Raw genomic sequence first — 19,915 nt, forward strand, 5'->3', positions numbered from 1 at the left:
GGAGTAGAGGAAATCAAACAAGACAGGTACATTCCTGATTAGCTCAATGTCAATCCCTTTCCAACTTTGTGCCCTTTGCATTGGGGCTCATCTTTCTCATAAACAATGCAGTTTATGCGTAGATAACAGACTATTCCCAAAAGCAAAATACTGCGAATAATGGAAATCTGAAATAAAAACAGAAAATGCTGGAAATACTCAGCTGACCAGAGAGAGAAACTGAGTTAACATTTCAGGTCGATGAACTTTTGTCAGACTATATCCAGTGATTGAGGGATCAAGAACAAGGGGATATACATGCAAGATTTAATGTAGGAGGAAGCAAGATAAACTTTGCAGAGTTGTGAGGCTGTGGAATTCACTTCTAGGGTCAGTGGTTGAGGCACAATGTTCTGGTGTGGCAAGTGGTTCTTGTGCTTTTATCCAATACAGACTTCAGCTCGGGAATTCAAAAGTGTAGAACCTAGGTCAGAGAATAATTATGGTACTGTCGTGAAATATATTCACGCAGTCTTCACTTTATTAATTAAATACATGTGTTGAAGTGACAAATTATAATCCCAGAGAATTAATAACCTAAGTAGTAACTTTCGTGTGATTACACACAAGACCAGCCAATCACCATGTGTGAGAAAAGTGATTACTACTCAATTTTGTAACTCAGTGAAAAACAAAAGTAAGAATTTAAGGACGAGCTGCTGTGAACGATTTACGCCTTACAGACCTGGTGGAAAAAGGCAGAAAATCTTCGATCAGATTGTCGAAAGCAAGAGGTGAGTCCCAAATATTTTTAACTTCAGGGGACAGTTTCATTCCCAGTGGGATTGGGCTGCTTTTATAAATGGTGAAAGGTCCGTAGTTGGACAGGAACCTGCTGGAGATTTTTAAACGTTTCGTTGCACACTTTATAAAATGTCTCTAAATACCTTTAATAGTGTATCGAACTGGATCCTCCCGGTATAAAGGGACGGTAGGGAGAGGGCATTTTAGACATTAAACCGCCAGAGTCAAAGAGAGCGACCAGAAAGAAACACAGAAGTGAAAGGAACATAATCTTGGGACGGCCATTACACGAAACCTCGCTGTGTGTTTACATTTAAAGTCAAATAGTTGAGACCCTGTAGGTAGTTGCGTTATCTCCTCTCTGGAAAGAAACCTTTAATTCGAGAGGTTCTCCTGTGCTAAAACCACCCTACTCTTGCGCATCCCCGAATTTTCTGTCCTCCACCATTGGCGGCACCTTCAGCTGCCTGGACCTTGAGCTCGGGAATTCCCTTCCTAAACCTCTCCAATTTTCTCTCCTCCTGATGAGATGATCCTTTAAACCGACCTCTTCGACCAAGCTTTTGCTCCTGTCCGAGCTTATCCTTATGTGGCCCTTCACCTGGGATACTCGTGCTGTTTTTAAAAAACATATTTTCTCTTGTGTAACAAAGTAAATGTAATAATCCATAAAGTCAAGCATCTGAAAGAAGAATTCCATTAATCTGCAAAACTAGGAATGTTTTCAGTTATTGAACTAAATTCAGTTTATTTGGCCATATAAAGGGTTAAATCTGTGGCGTCAGAGTTTTACATTTCACCAGAAAATTGGTAGAAGTGCAAAAACCTGTATAACAATGGTATGTTAATACTGCACCTATAGCATAAGATTGATGACACATAATGTGAACTGTGTTGATTTTCTATGCATCAGGGATGGTTATTCTGCTGAGATATTGCAAAGATGGAAGAAATTTACCTCATTGTACTCCTTGGAATTTTCTTCTGTATACGGTAAGAATATTAACATTTATTTTAATTATACAATAATATACAATACATAGTATTCTGCTGTGAAGATGTAACTGTCAAGATTGCAAAGACAAATTAATTGTTAAGTAAACATAGGCTGTTTCAGAATTTAACTCTTGCTTGGTCAGTAGACTTTGTTTGCAATGGAGAAATTTTACAGTAACTATCATGTTTCAAGATGTCTTACTATGCCTGCAAGGAGGGAGGGGGGGGATGAGATGAGAACATTAGTGTACTATATGTTGAAAATGCTGGTATTGAGCTAAACTTAGCTCGCATCAAAAAGTTAAAATCACAGGCCAGCGGGGCTGGTGGGTGAAAATTCATCATCATCAGATAGAGGATCGAAACGACCATCTTTCAGACAATGAAAGTTAGTTGTTGCGATGAGAACCCTATTCATTTGAGAGACCATCAGTGGCAGGTCGGGGCCATAACAGCGTGGAGGCCACTGCAAGGTACAGCGCGAACTGATGCAGGACGACGACGGCAGCGAAGATGACGTCATCAAGGTCCAGGTCAGTGATTGGAGCGTGGGCAGATACAGCAGGAGTGCCGAGAGACTGTGGAGGGATGTGGCAGAGGCCCAGGAGACGCGTGTGTTCGGGGCCAGCCCACACTGATATGTGTGCACATTAGGTCCATGCAGCAGTGCAGGTCTCCAGTCATCTTGGATAACTCTTGCCACTGGACCAAGACCTAGCCCTGTCAAGCTAGGTGTGGTGGCTAGTGTGCAACAGCCACCACACGTTAAAAAAAAATCCATGCACCGGCATCTTCCACCTTTCAGGATGTAGTTTGATACCTGGAATATTAGGCCCTTCATTGAAACACCTGTGAACTCATCCTTTTTTGGCGTGGAAACAAGTCATCCTCGTTTCGAGGAACTGCCTATGATGATGATGATGATGATGATTCATTTGAACTCAGCAGACATCATTGTCAAGTTAACCTGGCAGACTGAACTCTTTGCGGGGAGGTGGAGGTGGAGCTACCTATTTTAACTAAAAGCTAATGCTTCTATCAAATTTTTAAAGAGGAGAGATAGAGGGAAAAAAAGGCTTTTGGGAATGAGACTGCGCAGGCAGTCTGACAGCTAAAAGCCGCAATAGAGGAGACTGCAGGGACAGGATGTTCTGGCCTAGACTATAGAGCAGAATGCAGAGGGACTATTCTGATTAAGACAACTCGATGAAGAGCGCAGCATAGGGCATTCATTATTTATTCATGTGATCACACGGAGATAAGTTCTATCGATTTGAATTAAGTGAATCTCATCACAATTATTGTTCTATATATTTGCATTACTTTGGATTAAAGCAGATAAATGCCTCACCTAGTATTGACTCAGTCCGCTGTCAGATTGAAGAAATGCATATGCGAAAGACACAGATGTGCTCCATATTGCAAGCAGTTGCATTGTTACTCACTATTGTATGAATAGTTATAAAACAGTTCAAGTCCATGCCCATAAAATGAAGATGTTTGGTCCATTTATGGCAGTTACTGACAGTGTAGAACACAATGTATTATTGTGCCAAAGTATAGGTGTGTGACCCTGTAAGTCTAATTGCTATTAAATAATCATTGGGCAAGGTTCATTAAGGATGGTTAATAGTAAGCAAGGCTACTAATTTATAGTTTCTCTGCAATTACTGACATCATGGAAATTGAGCTAAAAATATGACGACTGCTCCCACAAAACAAATGATTTATTCAATTACTGTAAATCAATGGCCCTGATATATTTGATATTCCGTAGGATAAAACAATATACCTGTATCTTTTATTCACTGTGAGCAATGCCATTGGAGATCTGTTGTTTACATATTTGCACCACTCTTCTGAAACTCTTTTCTTATGCCAACATGTGTTGTTAATCACGTTCCTGTTCCACTATCACCAAGTTCCCTTCTCTCCCTCGACTTCACTCACACATGCTGTTTACTCTTTGTTTTGCACTTTTAAATTCTGCACTATCTTTCCTGTAACCAATAGGTGAATATAAGGGACAACTAAAATATATTAGTGTGCATAATATCTCTCCCTATAACATTAAAGGGTTAGAGTAATTTACTACTGTAGATGTACTTTTCCTTTAACTGTAATTGAGCATATAATCTAGGCTGACACAATGTAGGGAGTACAGGTACTACACAGTCAAGGATGCCGTCTTTCAGATCAGTCATTAATTGAGATCCTTCTGCCTCAGACCTCATGGCACCATTCAAAGAGAGTGTTTTCTTGATGTGGCTTACGTCACTCTCAACTGACATCACCAAAAACACTTTACCTGGTCATTCATTTTGCTGTTGTTGGAACCTTGTTTTCTGCAAATATTCTACCACACATGCTTAAGGTTGCTGGCTGTTGTGCAATTCAAAAATATTCCACCGGTTTCAAAGTACTTTGCAACATCCTGAGGATGTGAGCAGGAGCTATATAAATACAAGTTTGTTCTCCATTTCTCTCTAATATAATTAGATATGCACAGAAAATATCAATCTAGAGAGCTCCCCAAGTAATAATTTGTTTGGTATTAAATTAGAAATATTTATTTACCCACAATGGCTACAACAGGATAAGTTGGTCCAGTAACTGTGAATTTACTTGTTGAATTATTGGGTAACAAAAATACTTCAACTTAAGGAAATATTTTTAAATTAAGAATTAAGACAAGTGTTGTCATTAGAATTCCCTCTTAAACAATTATAAATAAATGTCCTTAATTTGAACAGAAGATAACATCTATTACTCTATGTAGTTGTTGGAAGCAAAGGTTAAACATATTTTAATGCAAGATTAAATGGAAAAAGGACTAACTTTAACAACACACCTTTGTGCATTGCTGGTTGGAAAAACTCTTCATGAAACACCTGAAAGAGTGGTGATTTTAGCCATTCAATCACTGGTAATGTTGGTGGCATTTAAACATTTGACAAGACCATGATCATCCTCTACCTAAATATCCACGGCAGCAGGTAACACCACTGCATCTTTCAGAGTTCCTCAGTTCTGAAGGAAACACCTAGTATGTTTCCTGCAAGAAACACACAATGCTAGAGAATGATAGAAGTTTACAGCACGGAAGGAGGCCATTTCTGCCCATCGTGTCCATGCCAGCCAACAAGAAGCTATCCAGCCTAATCCCACTTTCCAGCTCTAGGTCCGTAACCCTGCAGGTTACGGCACTTCAGATGCACATCCAAGTACTTTCTAAATGTGGTGAGGGTTTCTGCCTCTACCACCCTTTCAGGCAGTGAGCTCCAGACCCCCACAACCCTTTTTGTGAATAAATTTCCCCTCCAATCCCCTCTAAACCTTTTATCAATTACTTTAAATTTATGCCCTCTGGTTGTTTACCCCTCTGCTAAGGGAAATAGGCCCTTTCTAACCACTCCATCTAGGCCTCTCCATAATTTTATACACTTCAATCAGGTCTCCCCTCAGCCTCATCTGTCCCAATGAAAACAAATCCAGCCTTTCTAATCTGTCCTCATAGCTTGGATTCTCTACTCCTGGCAACATCCTTGTAAATCTCCTCTGTACCCTCCCCAGTGCAATCACATCCTTCCTGTAATGCGGTGACCAGAACTGCATGCAGTACTCCAGCTGTGGCCTAACCAGTGTTTTATACAGTTCAAGCATAACCCCCCCCTGCTCTTCTATGCCTCGGCTAATAAAGGCAAGCATTCCGTATGCCTTTTTAAACCACCTTATCTACCTGGCCTGCTACTTTTCATGGATCTTTGGACATGCACTCCAGGGTCCCTTTGTTTTTCTACACTTCGCAGTATCCTACATTTAATGTGTATTCCCTTTCCTTGTTGGCCCTCCCAAAATGCATTACCTCACACTTCTCTGGATTAAATTCCATTTGCCACTGTTCTGTCCACCTGACCAGTTGATTGCAGTCCGCAGCTTTCTTCATCCGCACAGCCGATTTTAGTATCATCTGCAAACTTCTTGATCATACCCTCTATATTCAAGTCTATCACAAAAAGCAAGGGACCTAGTACTGAGCCCTGCGGAACCCCACTGGAAACATCCTTCCAGTCACAAAAACACCTATCAACCATTACGCATTGCTTTCTGAGCCAATTTTAGATCCAACTTGCCACTTTGCCCTGGATCCCATGGGCTTTTACTTTTGTGACTAGTCTGTCATGTGGGGCCTTATCAAAATTTTGCTAAAATCCATATACACTACGCCTTCATCGACCCTCCTGGTTACCTCCTCAAAAAATTCAATCAAGTTAGTCAGACCTTCCCTTAACAAATCCATGCTATCCTTGATTAATCTGTATCTGTCTGTTTAAGTGAAGATTTATCCTGTCCTTCAGGACTTTTTCCAATAATTTTTCCACCACTGAGGTTAGGCTGACTGGCCTGTAATTACTCAGTCTATCCCTTTCTCACTTCTTAAATAAGGATACCATATTGGCAGTCCTCCAGTCCTCTGGCACCACACCTGAAGCCAGAGAGAATTGGAAAATGATAGTCAAAACCTCTGCTATTTCCTCTTTTGCTTCACTTAACAACCTGGGATACATTTCATCCAGGCCTGGGGAATTAGCCACTTTCAAACCCCAAGTTGCTAAACCCCTTAATATCTCCTCTCTCATTATGTTTGTTTCATCTAATATGTCACACTACTTCTCCTCGAAAGTAGTGTCTGCATCGCCCCTCTCTTTTGTGAAAACAGATGCAAAGTATTCATTAAGAACCATACCCACATCTTCCGCCTCCACACACGGATTATCCTCATGGTCTCTAATAGACCCTACCCTTTCTTTAGTTATCCTCTTGTTCTTAATATATTTATAAAACATCTTTGGGTGTTCCTTGATTTTACTTGCCAAAAATTTTCATGCTCTCTTTGCTTCCCGAATATCCTTAATTCGCCCCTCAGGTGTTGCCACTGCTGCATATCTGCCCCTCTCGTCTCGTCACCGCCCGAACTAAGAGCGACTTCCGGTTTCGAAGAAAAAACAACAAAGAGCAGAATTTCGCTCGAGGCGACCTCAACCACGACTGCGGTAAAAACCATTGAAACAGGGTGCGTGCGCCTCATTTTGGGAGGGGGGCACTTTCTACCCCAACTACTTGGCTGTATGACTGGAGTCACATATAGGCCAGACCGGGATGGCAGGTTTCCTTCCCTAAAGGACATTAGTGAACTAATTGGGATTTTATAACAATCCGACTGCTTCATGGTCACTTTTACTCTTTTCTTTAAATAACACAAAACATTTACCATGAAATGAACTAAATTCAAATTCTTAGTGGGATTTGAACACATTTCACAATAATATTTAGATTGAGTCAATTCATTCCCTTTTTGTATCTTTTAATACTTTAATTTCATGTTATGTTTGAAGACCTCAGCTGTCAAAATTCTAGTGGGCTGTGGAGTAGAGTTTAACTCTGGACGGGTTTAACACAGTTGGAAACTCACCTGCTGCCTTAAAGAAATCAACCCAGGGCCATTTTAACTCCAGGACCTCATTAATATGCCACCAGTCCACTTCCTGCCTGGAATGGGCAGGAAGCGGCAGCAGGCCTGTGGAAAACTGGACAATCCACGGCTGCCCACGTGTATGCAGGTAGGTGTGAGGAAAGGGTGGAGGTCTGAGGTAGGGGAGGCCTCAACATTCCTTGTGGGACCTGGAGGAGAGCTCCTGCTCCTCCCGGACCCACAACGATAAGTGAATAACTTATCTTTCAGGGCCTCTTATCCCAGACCTCTTCTAACTTGACTCAGCCCGACTTCCCAGAGTGAAAATTACAGTCTGGGTCCAATAACACATAATCCCGTCAACATAATCTGCATTGAGAAGCCTGTGCAAATATCATCGTTGTCGGGATCCAAGCGGCTTGAAGACAGGTAAGTAACCTGGGCGATTTTAACTGCCCACTCGTTCTGCAGAAACCCTAGTCTTTAACTCAGGGCTATAAACTTTTAACTATGTTTTGCTAATATTGGGCATTCTAAAAGAATGATTTCTGTGGGATATGTTACAGGTAATATTATCTAATTCACTGGCATTTACTTTTCAGACGATTTCTTCCCGGCTATCTCAAGCTAGCTGGTGTTTCTATCTGTGATCCTCTGTTTTCCAATAGTAGCTTTTGCTACAGGGATCTTTTGGATTGTGAAACAACACAGACATCAAAGGTACGGTCTTCGTCTAGCAGTGATAATAGAGAATATAGATTCAGGATTTAACAGAAATGTGGAAATATTAAGGTTTTTTTATTCTCGTTGAATTTGGAAGAAAAAATAAAGTAAGAGAAAAATTTGCAGGACTACAGGGAAAGGGTGGGGGAGTGGGAGGAGCTTAAGTGCTCTTGCAGAGAGCTGACACGGACTCAACGGGCCGAATGGCCTCCTGTGCTGTAACCATTCTATGATTCTAAGTGAAATAAGCGCAAATACTTACATTTCCACTTGTTGGCTGACTGGATAATTCTTCAATATTTATTTTTAATAACTTTTTCATAGTTAGGTTTGTGCAGTTAAACTGCTCATTGAATAATTGCAATTATGTTACTGTTACAGGAAATGTGCCATTTAACTTTTCTTTCAGAAAGTTGTGAGAAAGGATAAATCAGAATCAAACTTAAATGTAGAAAACAAAACCAGAAAAAAAGCTGGAAATACTAAGTAGGTGAGGTCTTTGCAGAAGTCCTGTCAATATTTCAGGTCGAGGACCATTCCTCAGGATCTATCAAATAAATTCTTTAGCTATCTACACTGCCTTTTTTTGACCACTTAACTCTCATCTTGATCCAGACTTTTCTGTGATTCCCGGACATGATTGCATTTTCATTCCTGTAAACGTATTTTTTCCTTTCAGTTATATTCCTCCTATAGCCCTCCAATGAAGGGCTTACACCTTCTATTTCCTTTCTGATGTATAACACAATGGAACAAATGGCCTCCTTCTGTGCCGTAAATTTCTATGATTCGATGTTTACATTGCACAGGGGTTCTCTGGCTGGCCATTAAGCAATCCACAAAAGCAACCTGGTAAAGACAACCCATCCAACTTTCCTGACAGGACAGTTCGTGTTTCCCTGCATCTTTAATAATTCAGCCACTATAGTTTTGAGGCATGGGGATATCTTTGCTTTTAATTTTTCTTCAGTATCTTCAAAATATTGTTTAATTAGTACTTCCAGCTCCCACTGAATCCTCCCTAGGACTAAACTAACTACACAATATAGCACCACGTGAACTGTCGTGTGGTCTATCATTTAAACACCGAAAAATGATAGAAGTGGATGTGTGGTGTACTGAAGTGAGTGCATGATTTTTTTTTGAATGGAAATTAATCCTATTTATTCACGTTTGTAAGTGAAAGCATATCTAATTACGTAAGCTATTGTTTGATATTAACTGCAATTTATATTTGTTGAATTTTTCCAGAACTAGAATTTGACAAGTCTATCAAACAATTCGGTAAGGGTTTAACGTTGAAGTATCTGCAATATGGCAAAGAATGTTGGTCTTGGGTATTAAGATGTGTAGGTGACAATTGAACTGACTCCCTAAATATTTTTTTATGCATAATTCACCATATGAGCATTACCTTTGCATAATCTTTCATTTGATATATAACTACAAAAAACAGGTTACTAATACATTTTTAAAATCGATGAATAACTTCTAGTTAACTAAATATTTCAACCTATACCTTTCACATATTTGAATGTTAAAACATTCACACACAATGATACAACAATACACCTTGTTTCAAAATTCCAAAGAACATCCTGCTGTTCCAGTGTCAGTTCTATTTCTGGAGATACAGGGGTTGACTTATGAAGAAAGGTTGAGTAGGTTGGGCCTGTACTCATTGGAGTTTAGAAGAATGAGAGGTGATCTCATCGAAACATAAAAGATAATAAGAGGGCTCGACAAGTTTGATGTAGAGAGTATATTTCCACTCACAGGGGAAACTAAAACTAGGGGGCAGAGTCTCAGAATAAGGGGCCGCCCATTTAAAACTGAGATGAGGAGGAATTTCTTCTCTGAGGGTTGTAAGTCTACAGAATTCTCTGCCCCAGAGAGCTGTGGAGGCTGGGTCATTGAATATATTTAAGGCGGAGATACAGATTTTTGAGCGATAAGGGAATAAAGAGTTATGGGGAGCGGACAGGAAAGTGGAACTGAGTCCATTATCAGATCAGCCATGATCTTATTAAATGGCGGAGCAGGCTCGAGGGGCCGAATGGCCTACTCCTGCTCCTATTTCTTGTGTTCCCACACCACTAATTCTTTTAACCATTCTGATTTACATTGATAATATAACTTGTCCACAACCATGAGCATATACAATAACATCCACTAGAAACTAGATTGGCTGGCACAGTAGCCAGCAGGGAGAAGAGACTTTCATTAAATCAAGCCTAGAACCGTACCCATGACTCAAGGTAAAAGGGTAGGGATAGTCCACTGTGCCACTCAAGTTATCAAGTCAACAAATCTTTTAATGAGCTTTTTTTAGCCATAGTATGACTTTTGATTATTATCTTACAGCAGTGAGCACTACATTTTCTCAAAATATTTTTTGATGATTAGCTGTAAGCTAAAGTTGTCTAGTTGAGCTTGCAATGTCCTTCTCAGCAACATCTGGGGACTGGTGTCAAAGTTGGCAGACTAGTCAGATCGGCTAGTCAAGCAAAAGAATTGTATCTGACATCCAACAACCTAGACTCCTCCTTCACCATATCTGGGTAAGTCTTGTCCCACTGGCAAGATAGGCCCACTGAGTTGGGACAGTTATATTCCGCTGTGAAAATCTTCGGCCCACCCGGCGGTGGCAAAACAAGATTTTTCGCAGTGGTCCAGTGAGGCTGTGGCCTTCTGCAATGGTGGCGCAGCTCCCCTTAAAGGGGAGGACCTCCTGCCACCATGTTTATTTTTCATCGGCCGACTGCCATGCCGGCCCAACAATTATGCCCCCGGGTTTGGCCAAGCAGCCTGGCACCCTCTCTTGGGTGCCAGGCCGTTGGCCCGACCGAAACCCTCCCTGGTGGCCCAGTGGACTGAAGTTTAAAGATCGCGCAAGCATTCCCCTTTAATTGAAGGGGCGAACCATGGTGACGCGGCACTGTGATGACATCATCGCGGCAGCCACTCCGCACCGCCCCAAACTTTTGCCCCTAAAGTGGTGTCACCGCCGCATATCCACCCCCATGAAGAATGACTTCCGGATCCGCATGAAAAAAAAACAGAGCGGAATTTCGCTCAAGAGGCCACCTCAATCACCTTGGCGGTAAAAACCATAGAAATGGGGTTTCTGGCGGGGGGGGGGCAATTTCAGCCCCAATGTCTCATCTACACATCTTCCATCATGTAGTATGGCACTACCACCATGTTAAGTGGGACAGGCTACAGAGAGATCTAGCAGGCCAAAACTGGACATCTATGAGGTGCTATGGGCAATCAATATCAGCAGAACTGTTGACCATCTCAATCTGTAACCTTATGGTGAGGTTGATCCCTCACTCAATCAGCAACAAGCCAGGCGACTAAAACTGATGCAATAGGGATTGTAGAAAGACAAATCCGGAGCAGCAGCAGCAGGCATTCCTTATAATGAGGCAGCAACCTAGTGAAGCTACACACTGGGTTACCTGCATGCGAAACACCAAAAGCAGCAGGTTGAAGATAGAAATAAATGTTCCCAAAACCAACAGATCAGAGCAAAGTTCTGTAACCCAAAATATCCAGTCAAGAATGGTGGTGGACATTCAGGCAATGAATGGAGGAAGAAAATACCCATCTTTGACCATGGAACCAGCAAGTGACAATGATACAAGGCGGAATTGTATGCAAGTGTTTTTATCCAGAAGTAACAAGTGGATGATCCTACTCGGCATTTCCCCAATGACCTCACCATCATAGATGCCAGTGCCCAGTCATTTTGGCTTACTCCACGTGACTTTGAAGAAACTATTCAGTATTGCCCATGCCCCCTGCTGGTGGATTCTACATTAGGATGGAGAATGAAACAGTTAATTCAGAGACCATGGTCCAGAACTTAAAGAAGGGTAACTTTGAAGGTATGAGGTGTGAATTGGCTAGGATAGATTGGCGAATGATACTTAAGGGGTTGACTGTGGATGGGCAATGGCAGACATTTAGAGACCGCATGGATGAACTATAACAATTGTACATCCCTGTCTGGCGTAAAAATAAAAAAGGGAAGGTGGCTCAATCGTGGCTATCAAGGGAAATCATGGATAGTATTAAAGCCAAGGAAGTGGCATACAAATTTGACAGAAATAGCAGCGAACCCAGGAACTGGGAGAAATTTAGAACTCAGCAGAGGAGGACAAAGGGTTTGATTTGGGCAGGGAAAATAAGAGTACGAGAGGAAGCTTGCAGGGAACATTAAGACTGCAAAAGCTTCTATAGCTATGTAAAGAGAAAAAGGTTAGTAAAGACAAATGTAGGTCCCCTGCAGTCAGAATCAGGGGAAGTCATAACGGGGAACAAAGAAATGGCAGACCAATTGAACAAGAACTTTGGTTCGGTATTCACGAAGGAGGATACAAACAACCTTCCGGATATAAAAGGGATCAGAGGGTCGAGTAAGAAGGAGGAACTGAGGGAAATCCTTCTTAGTCGGGAAATTGTGTTGGGGAAATTGATGGGATTGAAGGCCGATAAATCCCCAGGGCCTGATGGACTGCATCCCAGAGTACTTAAGGAGGTGGCCTTGGAAATAGTGGATGCATTGACAGTCATTTTACAACATTCCATAGACTCTGGATCAGTTCCTATGGAGTGGAGAGTAGCCAATGTAACCCCACTTTTAAAAAAAAAAAGGGAGAGAAAACAGGGAATTATAGACCGGTCAGCCTGACATCAATAGTGGGTAAAATGATGGCATCAATTATTAAGGATATCATAGCAGCGCATTTGGAAAGAGGTGACATGATAGGCCAAGTCAGCATGGATTTGTGAAAGGGAAATCATGCTCGACAAATCTCCTGGAATTATTTGAGGATGTTTCCAGTAGAGTGGACAAGGGAGAACCAGTTGTTGTGGTGTATTTGGACTTTCAGAAGGCTTTCGACAAGGTCCCACACAAGAGATTAATGTGCAAAGTTAAAGCACATGGGATTGGGGGTAGTGTGCTGACGTGGATTGAGAACTGGTTGGCAGACAGAAAGCAAAGAGTAGGAGTAAATGGGTACTGTGGAAGAAAGAATCTATGGCTTATGGAAAAGGGAAGGGTTAAATTCTGTTTTTGCTATGCTTAAAGAAATAATAGGACTAGAAAAATAGCCACCCTTTTTTAGCCTTGAAACTTAGAGATGCAATTAAATGACCATCTGGTATTAAAAGGGAGTCTCCTTTTATTCTGCTTATCAGACTGTGAACAGAGAGAAACTATGCAAGGACAGATAGAGTGTGTACCTCCCGAGACGACCTTTGCACTCGCGGGACTAAATGAATAAGATTCCTTTTCTATTTCTGTATTCAATTTCTGTATAAAAGATAGGGACAATTTGCTTGTACAGCAGAGTTTTGCCTTGGTACGGTCCAAGCAGGCTATCCGAGATATATCTCGCTTTTTAAAAATAAATTCTCTCGAAGTGCACTTCTGAAAGTCTCCGCCTGAGTTAATTTAAGCTAAATATTTCCTCGACAGGTACTTTTCAGAGTGGCAGGCAGTGACTAGTGGGGTACCGCAAGGTTCTGTGCTGGGGCCCCAGCTGTTTACATTGTACATTAATGATTTAGACGAGGGGGTTAAATGTAGTATCTTCAAATTTGCAGGTGACACTAAGTTGGGTGGCAGTGTGAGCTGCGAGGAGGATGCTATGAGGCTGCAGAGTGACTTGGATAGGTTAGGTGAGTGGGCAAATGCATGGCAGATGAAGTATAATGTGGATAAATGTGAGGTTATCCACTTTGATGGTAAAAACAGAGAGACAGACTATTATCTGAATGGTGACAGATTAGGAAAAGGGGAGGTGCAACGAGACCTGGGTGTCATGGTACATCAGTCATTGAAGGTTGGCATGCAGGTACAGCAGGCGGTTAAGAAAGCAAATGGCATGTTGGCCTTCATAGCGAGGGGATTTGAGTACAGGGGCAGGAAGGTGTTACTACAGTTGTACAGGGCCTTGGTGAGACCACACCTGGAGTATTGGGTAGTTTTGGTCTCCTAACTTGAGGAAGGACATGCTTGCTGTTGAGGGCGTGCAGCGAAGGTTCACCAGGCTGATTCCCGGGATGGCGGGACTGACATATCAAGAAAGACTGGATCAACTGGGCTTGTATTCACTGGAGTTCAGAAGAATGAGAGGGGATCTCAGAAACGTTTAAAATTCTGACAGGTTCGATGCAGGAAGAATGTTCCCAATGTTGGGGGAAGTCCAGAACCAGGGGTCACAGTCTAAGGATAAGGGATAAGCCATTTAGGACCGAGATGAGGAGAAACTTCTTCACCCAGAGAGTGGTGAACCCGTGGAATTCTCTACCACAGAAAGTTGTTGAGGCCAATTCACTGAATATATTCAAAAAGGAGTTAGATGTAGTCCTTACTACTAGGGGGATCAAGGGGTATGGCAAGAAAGCAGGAATGGGGTACTGAAGTTGCATGTTCAGCCATGAACTCATTGAATGGCGGTGCAGGCTCGAAGGGCCGAATGGCCTACTCTTGCACTTATTTTTTATATTTCTATGTTTCTGTAAACTGTTTTATAGTAATGCACCTAGTAAGATGCAGCATCAGCTGTATTCACTAATCCATCTGCTGCACTAACAACTCATTTAATCTGATGAGAAATAGAGGATCAGAATTTGCTGTCGCAGGGCATAGTTAGTCTTGCCCCTGCACCCTTCAGCTCAAATATATTTTGCCCACAAAGTTGCTGAATGTTCCAGCTGGTAACAGCTGAACGAGGGAAACAGGGCATCTGGAACCTGAGTGAACAGTTGGACAAACAATCTTCTCCATCAATGAGATTTAAGGATTGGGGAAACAAACACAGGAAAGACTGATGAGGAGAGTAAATTAAAGAGGGTGAGGTCAATGCCAAATCATGTACAGAAACAGAAATAAAGAGCAGGAAAGAAAGAATGCATAAAGAGAGCAGGAAAAGAAAAAACAAAATTTAAAAGTTGACATTTTTAAAATGTCAATTTAAAACCTGCAGGAATGAGACTCCACACTTGTGTTGGTTAATTTTCGGTGCCAGAAAGGTTGATCATCAGTCATTAACAATTATCACTTTAAAAGGGTACTTGTACTGATAATGACCAGACTTAACTTCCTGTAGTAAGTTTAATGGGCAAATACAGCAAGTTTCTTTAAATAAAACGGGGGAGGCCAAGAGTGAGATGCCGTGTCGCGAAGTGATCGGCGGAGCGGTGCAACTCGGACAGCAACTTTTGGATATTCACATTTAACAGCGCAGCTGCTCCTCACCTGAAGTTGCTGTACCGTTTACCCATAAATTTTTTTTTTTTTTTTTTATAAATTCGTAGCCAATCGTTCCAATTCTTTGTCAAATCACAAACGCCAGAGGTCACCTTGCACATGCCAAGGATCACTCTGCGCCAATGCTCTTAGCCAAAAGGCCTAGAGCCACTGCACCGTTCCTGGAAGTACTGCAATACCAGGTTCGTGCCATGGAGGTGGATGGGTCAAGCCACCCCACACACCTCCGTGGAGGTGGATGGGTCAAGCCACCCCACCCACCTCCTGTTTCCAAAAAAGCAAGCATATACCTTCCTGACCAGGGAGAAACCACCCGGAGGTCATGGTGGCTGGTCAGGTCAGTTACGCATGATCTTAGCCAAAAGGCCGAGAAATAAATAATGTAGTGACTATAGTCCATTTAATGTAACTCCAGAGTGATGATCACATGGTGGCCTGCCTTTTATACTGGGGCTGGCACACCTGTACAGGTAACCTACAAGTCTCCCACTGCAGTGCCCTCTGGTGGCACACCTTAGTGACCATACAGCTGATGTACAAGTTTCCCATAGTAGTGCCCTCTTGGCACATCATATGTAATAGTACAGGCAGTAAACATGTTTGGATACACGACACACACTTAAGTCTAGGAAATTAGCCACATTTCTTCAGTGCCTGTTCCCAGTGACAGGATTCAGATTAGAATTCACCCTTTGGGAAACTGTGAAATTGTGCCCATTTATTATATCGTAAAATCACAGAGTGGGTTGCAATATTCCATTTAAAAATGCATTAAAAAGGCCTGTGTCATGCAATCTCAATGGGAAAATGCATTGTAAAGGAGTTAATATATACCTGTAATATCAATTTCACCTGTAGAGGAAAGGTCTAGTTCTGCCCTGCTCCCCTCTCACTCGAGGGCAGGTACAACTTGCCACATTCTCCCTTCCTCCCCCTCGGCCATCTTCCTTGACTTGAATGCTACTCATGGTCTCGACTCCCCATGTGCAATGCCACATGAGATTGACTAGTATTAGATAATAAATACAGAGGATTACCTGTTCAAATATTTGAAGTTGGCAGGACAAGTTGAAAATGCTGTTAAAATAGCATATGGAATCCGTAGCTTTATAAGTAGAGACATTGGGGCTGAAATTTCCCCTTTTTTTGTGCCCATTATTGCCTCCAGGCAGCGCAGTGGAGTTTTCGCCCAGGGGAGTGGGGTGCTAGTGTCTCTGGGGAAATTGCCCTGGAGATTTGGGGGTGCAGTGTGCCAGCAGCGCGGCACCCCATGGTTAGTGCCTCGGGCCGGCACTGCACCCACGGACCACAAGGCTGGGGCGGGCAGATGTCTACACCAGCTTCGCGGGTCATGATGCTGGCGGACATTCGCCATCAGGGCGCCCCTTAAAAGGGAGGCTGTTTGCGCCCCAGGCCGCCATTTTAATTTGTCAGCCGTCCCTTTGGTCAGCCCGGCAATTGGGGCCCTCACGTCGACCGGGCCGCCATCATGTAGCCCGGGTTGTAGCACGTAGCGCTACGCAGAAGTCCCGGGAGCATCCCTCCGATGAAGCAGAGCGCCGGAGACAGTGCTCCGCTTCGTTTCAGGGGCACAAGGCCTAATCCCACGCTCCCAATCGGGACGCGGGGCAATTTCGGCCCCATTGAGTATAAAAGCAAGGAAGTTATGCAAAATCCTCACTGTTAGGCCTCAGCTGGAGTGTTGTGTTCATTCCTGGACACCACACTTTAGGAAGGATATCAAAGCCTTGGAGAGGGTGCAGAGAAATTTACCAGAATACTAGGGACGAGGGACTCAAATTAAGCGGAGAGATGAGGGGCTTGGATTGTCCTCCTTAGAGCAGAGAAAATTAAGGGGAGATTTCATAGAGATGCTCAAAATTGAGAGGGGATTTGATAGAATAATGGAAAACAATTTCCACTAGCAGGAGGGTTAGTAACCAGAGGATACAGATTTACAATTGACATAATAATCAGAGGGGAGACAAGGAGAAATGTTTGTATGCAGACAATTATGATCTTGAATGCACTGCCTGATTAGTAACTTTCAAAAGGGAATTGGATATATACTGGAAAAGGAAACATTTGAGTGGAGGAGATTTTTAATAATTCATTCACGGGATGTGGTTGTCGCTGGCCAGGCCAGCATCCCTAGCTGCCCTTGAGAAAGTGATAGTGAGCCACCTTCTTGGCTTGTGGGATTGTGAGGCTGAAAACGATGAGAGATAGGGAGGGGCAAGTCCTTGGAGTGATTTGTAAACAAGGATGAGAATTTTGAATTCAAGGCATTAACTGGGAGCCAATGTAGGTCAGAAAGCACAGGGGTGATGGGTGACCTTGACTTGGTGCAGGTTAGTACACAGGCTGCTGAGTTTTGGATGACTTCAAGTTTACATAGTGTAGAATGTGGGAGGTTGGCCAGGAGTGAGTTGGAGTAGTCAAGTCTAGAGGTAACAAAGGCACGAATGAGGTTTTCAGTAGCAGAAGAGCTGAGGCAGGGGTGGAGGCGGGCAATGTTACGCAGATGGAAAAAGGAGGTTTTAGTTATGCCACAGGGTCAAATATGACACCTAGGTTGCGAACAGTCTTGTTCACCCTCAGATTGATGCTCGGGAGAGGGATGGAGTCAGTGGTTAGGGAACACAGTTTGTGGCGAGGACCAAAGATAATGGCTTCGGTCTTCCCAATATTTAATTGGAGAAAATTTCTGCTCATCCAGTACTGGATGACGGACAAGCAATCTGACAATTTAGATACCAAGTAGGGGTCAGCAGAAGTGGTGGAGGTAGAGCTGGGTACATGTGGAAACTGACTCCGTGTTTTTGGATGATATCGTCAAGGGGCAGCATATAGATGAGAAATAAGAAGGGACCAAGGACAGATCCTTGGGGGACACCAGAGATAACGATGCGGGAGTGGGAAGAGAAGCCATTGCTGGAGATTTTCTGGCTATGATTAGATAGACAAGAATGGAACCAGGCGAGTGCAGTCCCACCTAGCTGGACGTTGGTGGAGAGACGTTGGAGGAGGATGGAGTGGTTAACTGTGTCAAAGGCTGCAGACAGGTCCAGAAGGACGAGGATGGATAGTTTACCTTTGTCACAGTCACAAAGGATGTCATATCAATCTAAGATAGTCACCAAGAAATTCAATAGGGAATTCAGAAGCAATTTCTTCACCCAAAGAGTGGTGAGAATGTGGAACTCACAACCACAGAGAGTGGTTGAAGCGAACAGTATAGATGCATTTAAGTGGAGGTTAGACAAGCATGAGAGAGAAGGCCACAGAGGGTTATATTCATATTTGGATGAGGAAAGATGGGAGGAGACTCAAATGGAGCATAAATGTTGATATGGATTGTTTGTGCCGAATGGCTTGTTTCTTTGTCGTATATCTTATGTAATCCTATAACCTCTGGAATTCAGCTCTAGGCTGTAATGAGGTTTGGAGCCGAGTGGTCCTGGTAGCACTCAAACTTTTAAAAAATTTGCTCCGGCATGTGGGCTTCACTGGCAAGGCCTGCATTTATTCCACATCCCCAATTGCCGTTGAGAAGTTGGTGGTGAGCCGTCTGTAGTCCTTATGGTGAGGGTACCCGGGACCTAAAGAACAGGACACAATGGATGTGATTTTTACAGCACCAGCCCTTATACATGGCCATCTTGACCTTACAAAGGCCTTTGACGCTGTCAATTGCGAGGGTCTATGGCGTGTCCTCCTCAGTTTTGGATGCCCCCAAAGGTTCATCACCATCCTCCGCCTTGCTCCACGACGACATGCAGGCAGTGATCCTTCCCAATCCATGTCCGAACCGGGGTCAAACAGGGCTGTGTTATCGTCCCAACCCTCTTCTCAATTTTCCTCGCTGCCATGCTCCACTTCACAGTCAACAAGCTCCCCGCTGGAGTGGAACTGAACTACAGAACCAGTGGGAACCTGTTCAACTTTCATCGTCTCCCGGCCAGGTCCAAGACCACCCCAACCTCTGTCGTCGAGCTACAGTACGCGTTCGACACCTGCGTCTGCGTACATAGAGGCTGAACTCCATGTCATAGTCAACGTATTTACTGAAGCATACGAAAACTTGGGCCTTGCGCTAAACATCCGTAAGACAAAGGTCCTGCACCAGCCTGTCCTCGCCGCAAGCACTGCTCCCCACGATGTTAGATAGAGAATTCCAAAATATTAATGGGCGAAAATGAAGGAACATTGGTATATGTACAAGTTAAGATGGCATGTGACTTGGAGGGGAACTTGTGGGTTTGGGATGTGCTGCCAAAGCTTGGCACATTGCAATAATTACTATCTACAGGATGCAGTGCAGCAGTCAGTACGCACCAGTGATGGAGGAGGCGGTCAAGTGATCGAGGAGGCGGTCAAGTGATCTGACCTGGATGGTGTCTAGCTTCTAGAGTTGTGCTGCAGCTGCATGGTGAATATTTCTTGATACTTCTATCTTGACTTACAGATGGTAGATAGGCTTCGAGAGGTCAGGAGTTGAGCCTGCCGTCTCTGCCCTACTCTTAGAATCTTAGTGCAGAAGGAAGGCATTTGGCTCTTTGAAAGAGCTGTCCAATTCAGTCCCACACCCCAGTTTTTTCCCCATAACCCTGAAAATTAGTCCAGTTAAAGTACATGTCCAATTGCCATTT

At 43.1% G+C, this 19,915-nt stretch overlaps 1 long non-coding RNA gene and 1 pseudogene across 1 annotated transcript in view; both read right to left on the reverse strand.

The window, feature by feature from the left end:
• Nucleotides 1-1,039: 1,039 nt before the first annotated feature.
• LOC139229689 (uncharacterized) overlaps nt 1,040-19,915 on the reverse strand; it is a 31,312-nt gene continuing 12,436 nt past the window's right edge. The window contains exon 2 of the long non-coding RNA XR_011587784.1: nt 1,040-1,398. This is a non-coding gene — a long non-coding RNA (uncharacterized lncRNA). The remainder of the gene's footprint in view (nt 1,399-19,915) is intronic.
• On the reverse strand, nt 15,409-15,641 carry LOC139230675 (U2 spliceosomal RNA; annotated as a pseudogene).

This window comes from Pristiophorus japonicus, chromosome 19, assembly GCF_044704955.1.
Source record: "Pristiophorus japonicus isolate sPriJap1 chromosome 19, sPriJap1.hap1, whole genome shotgun sequence".
Lineage (NCBI taxonomy): Eukaryota > Metazoa > Chordata > Chondrichthyes > Pristiophoridae > Pristiophorus > Pristiophorus japonicus.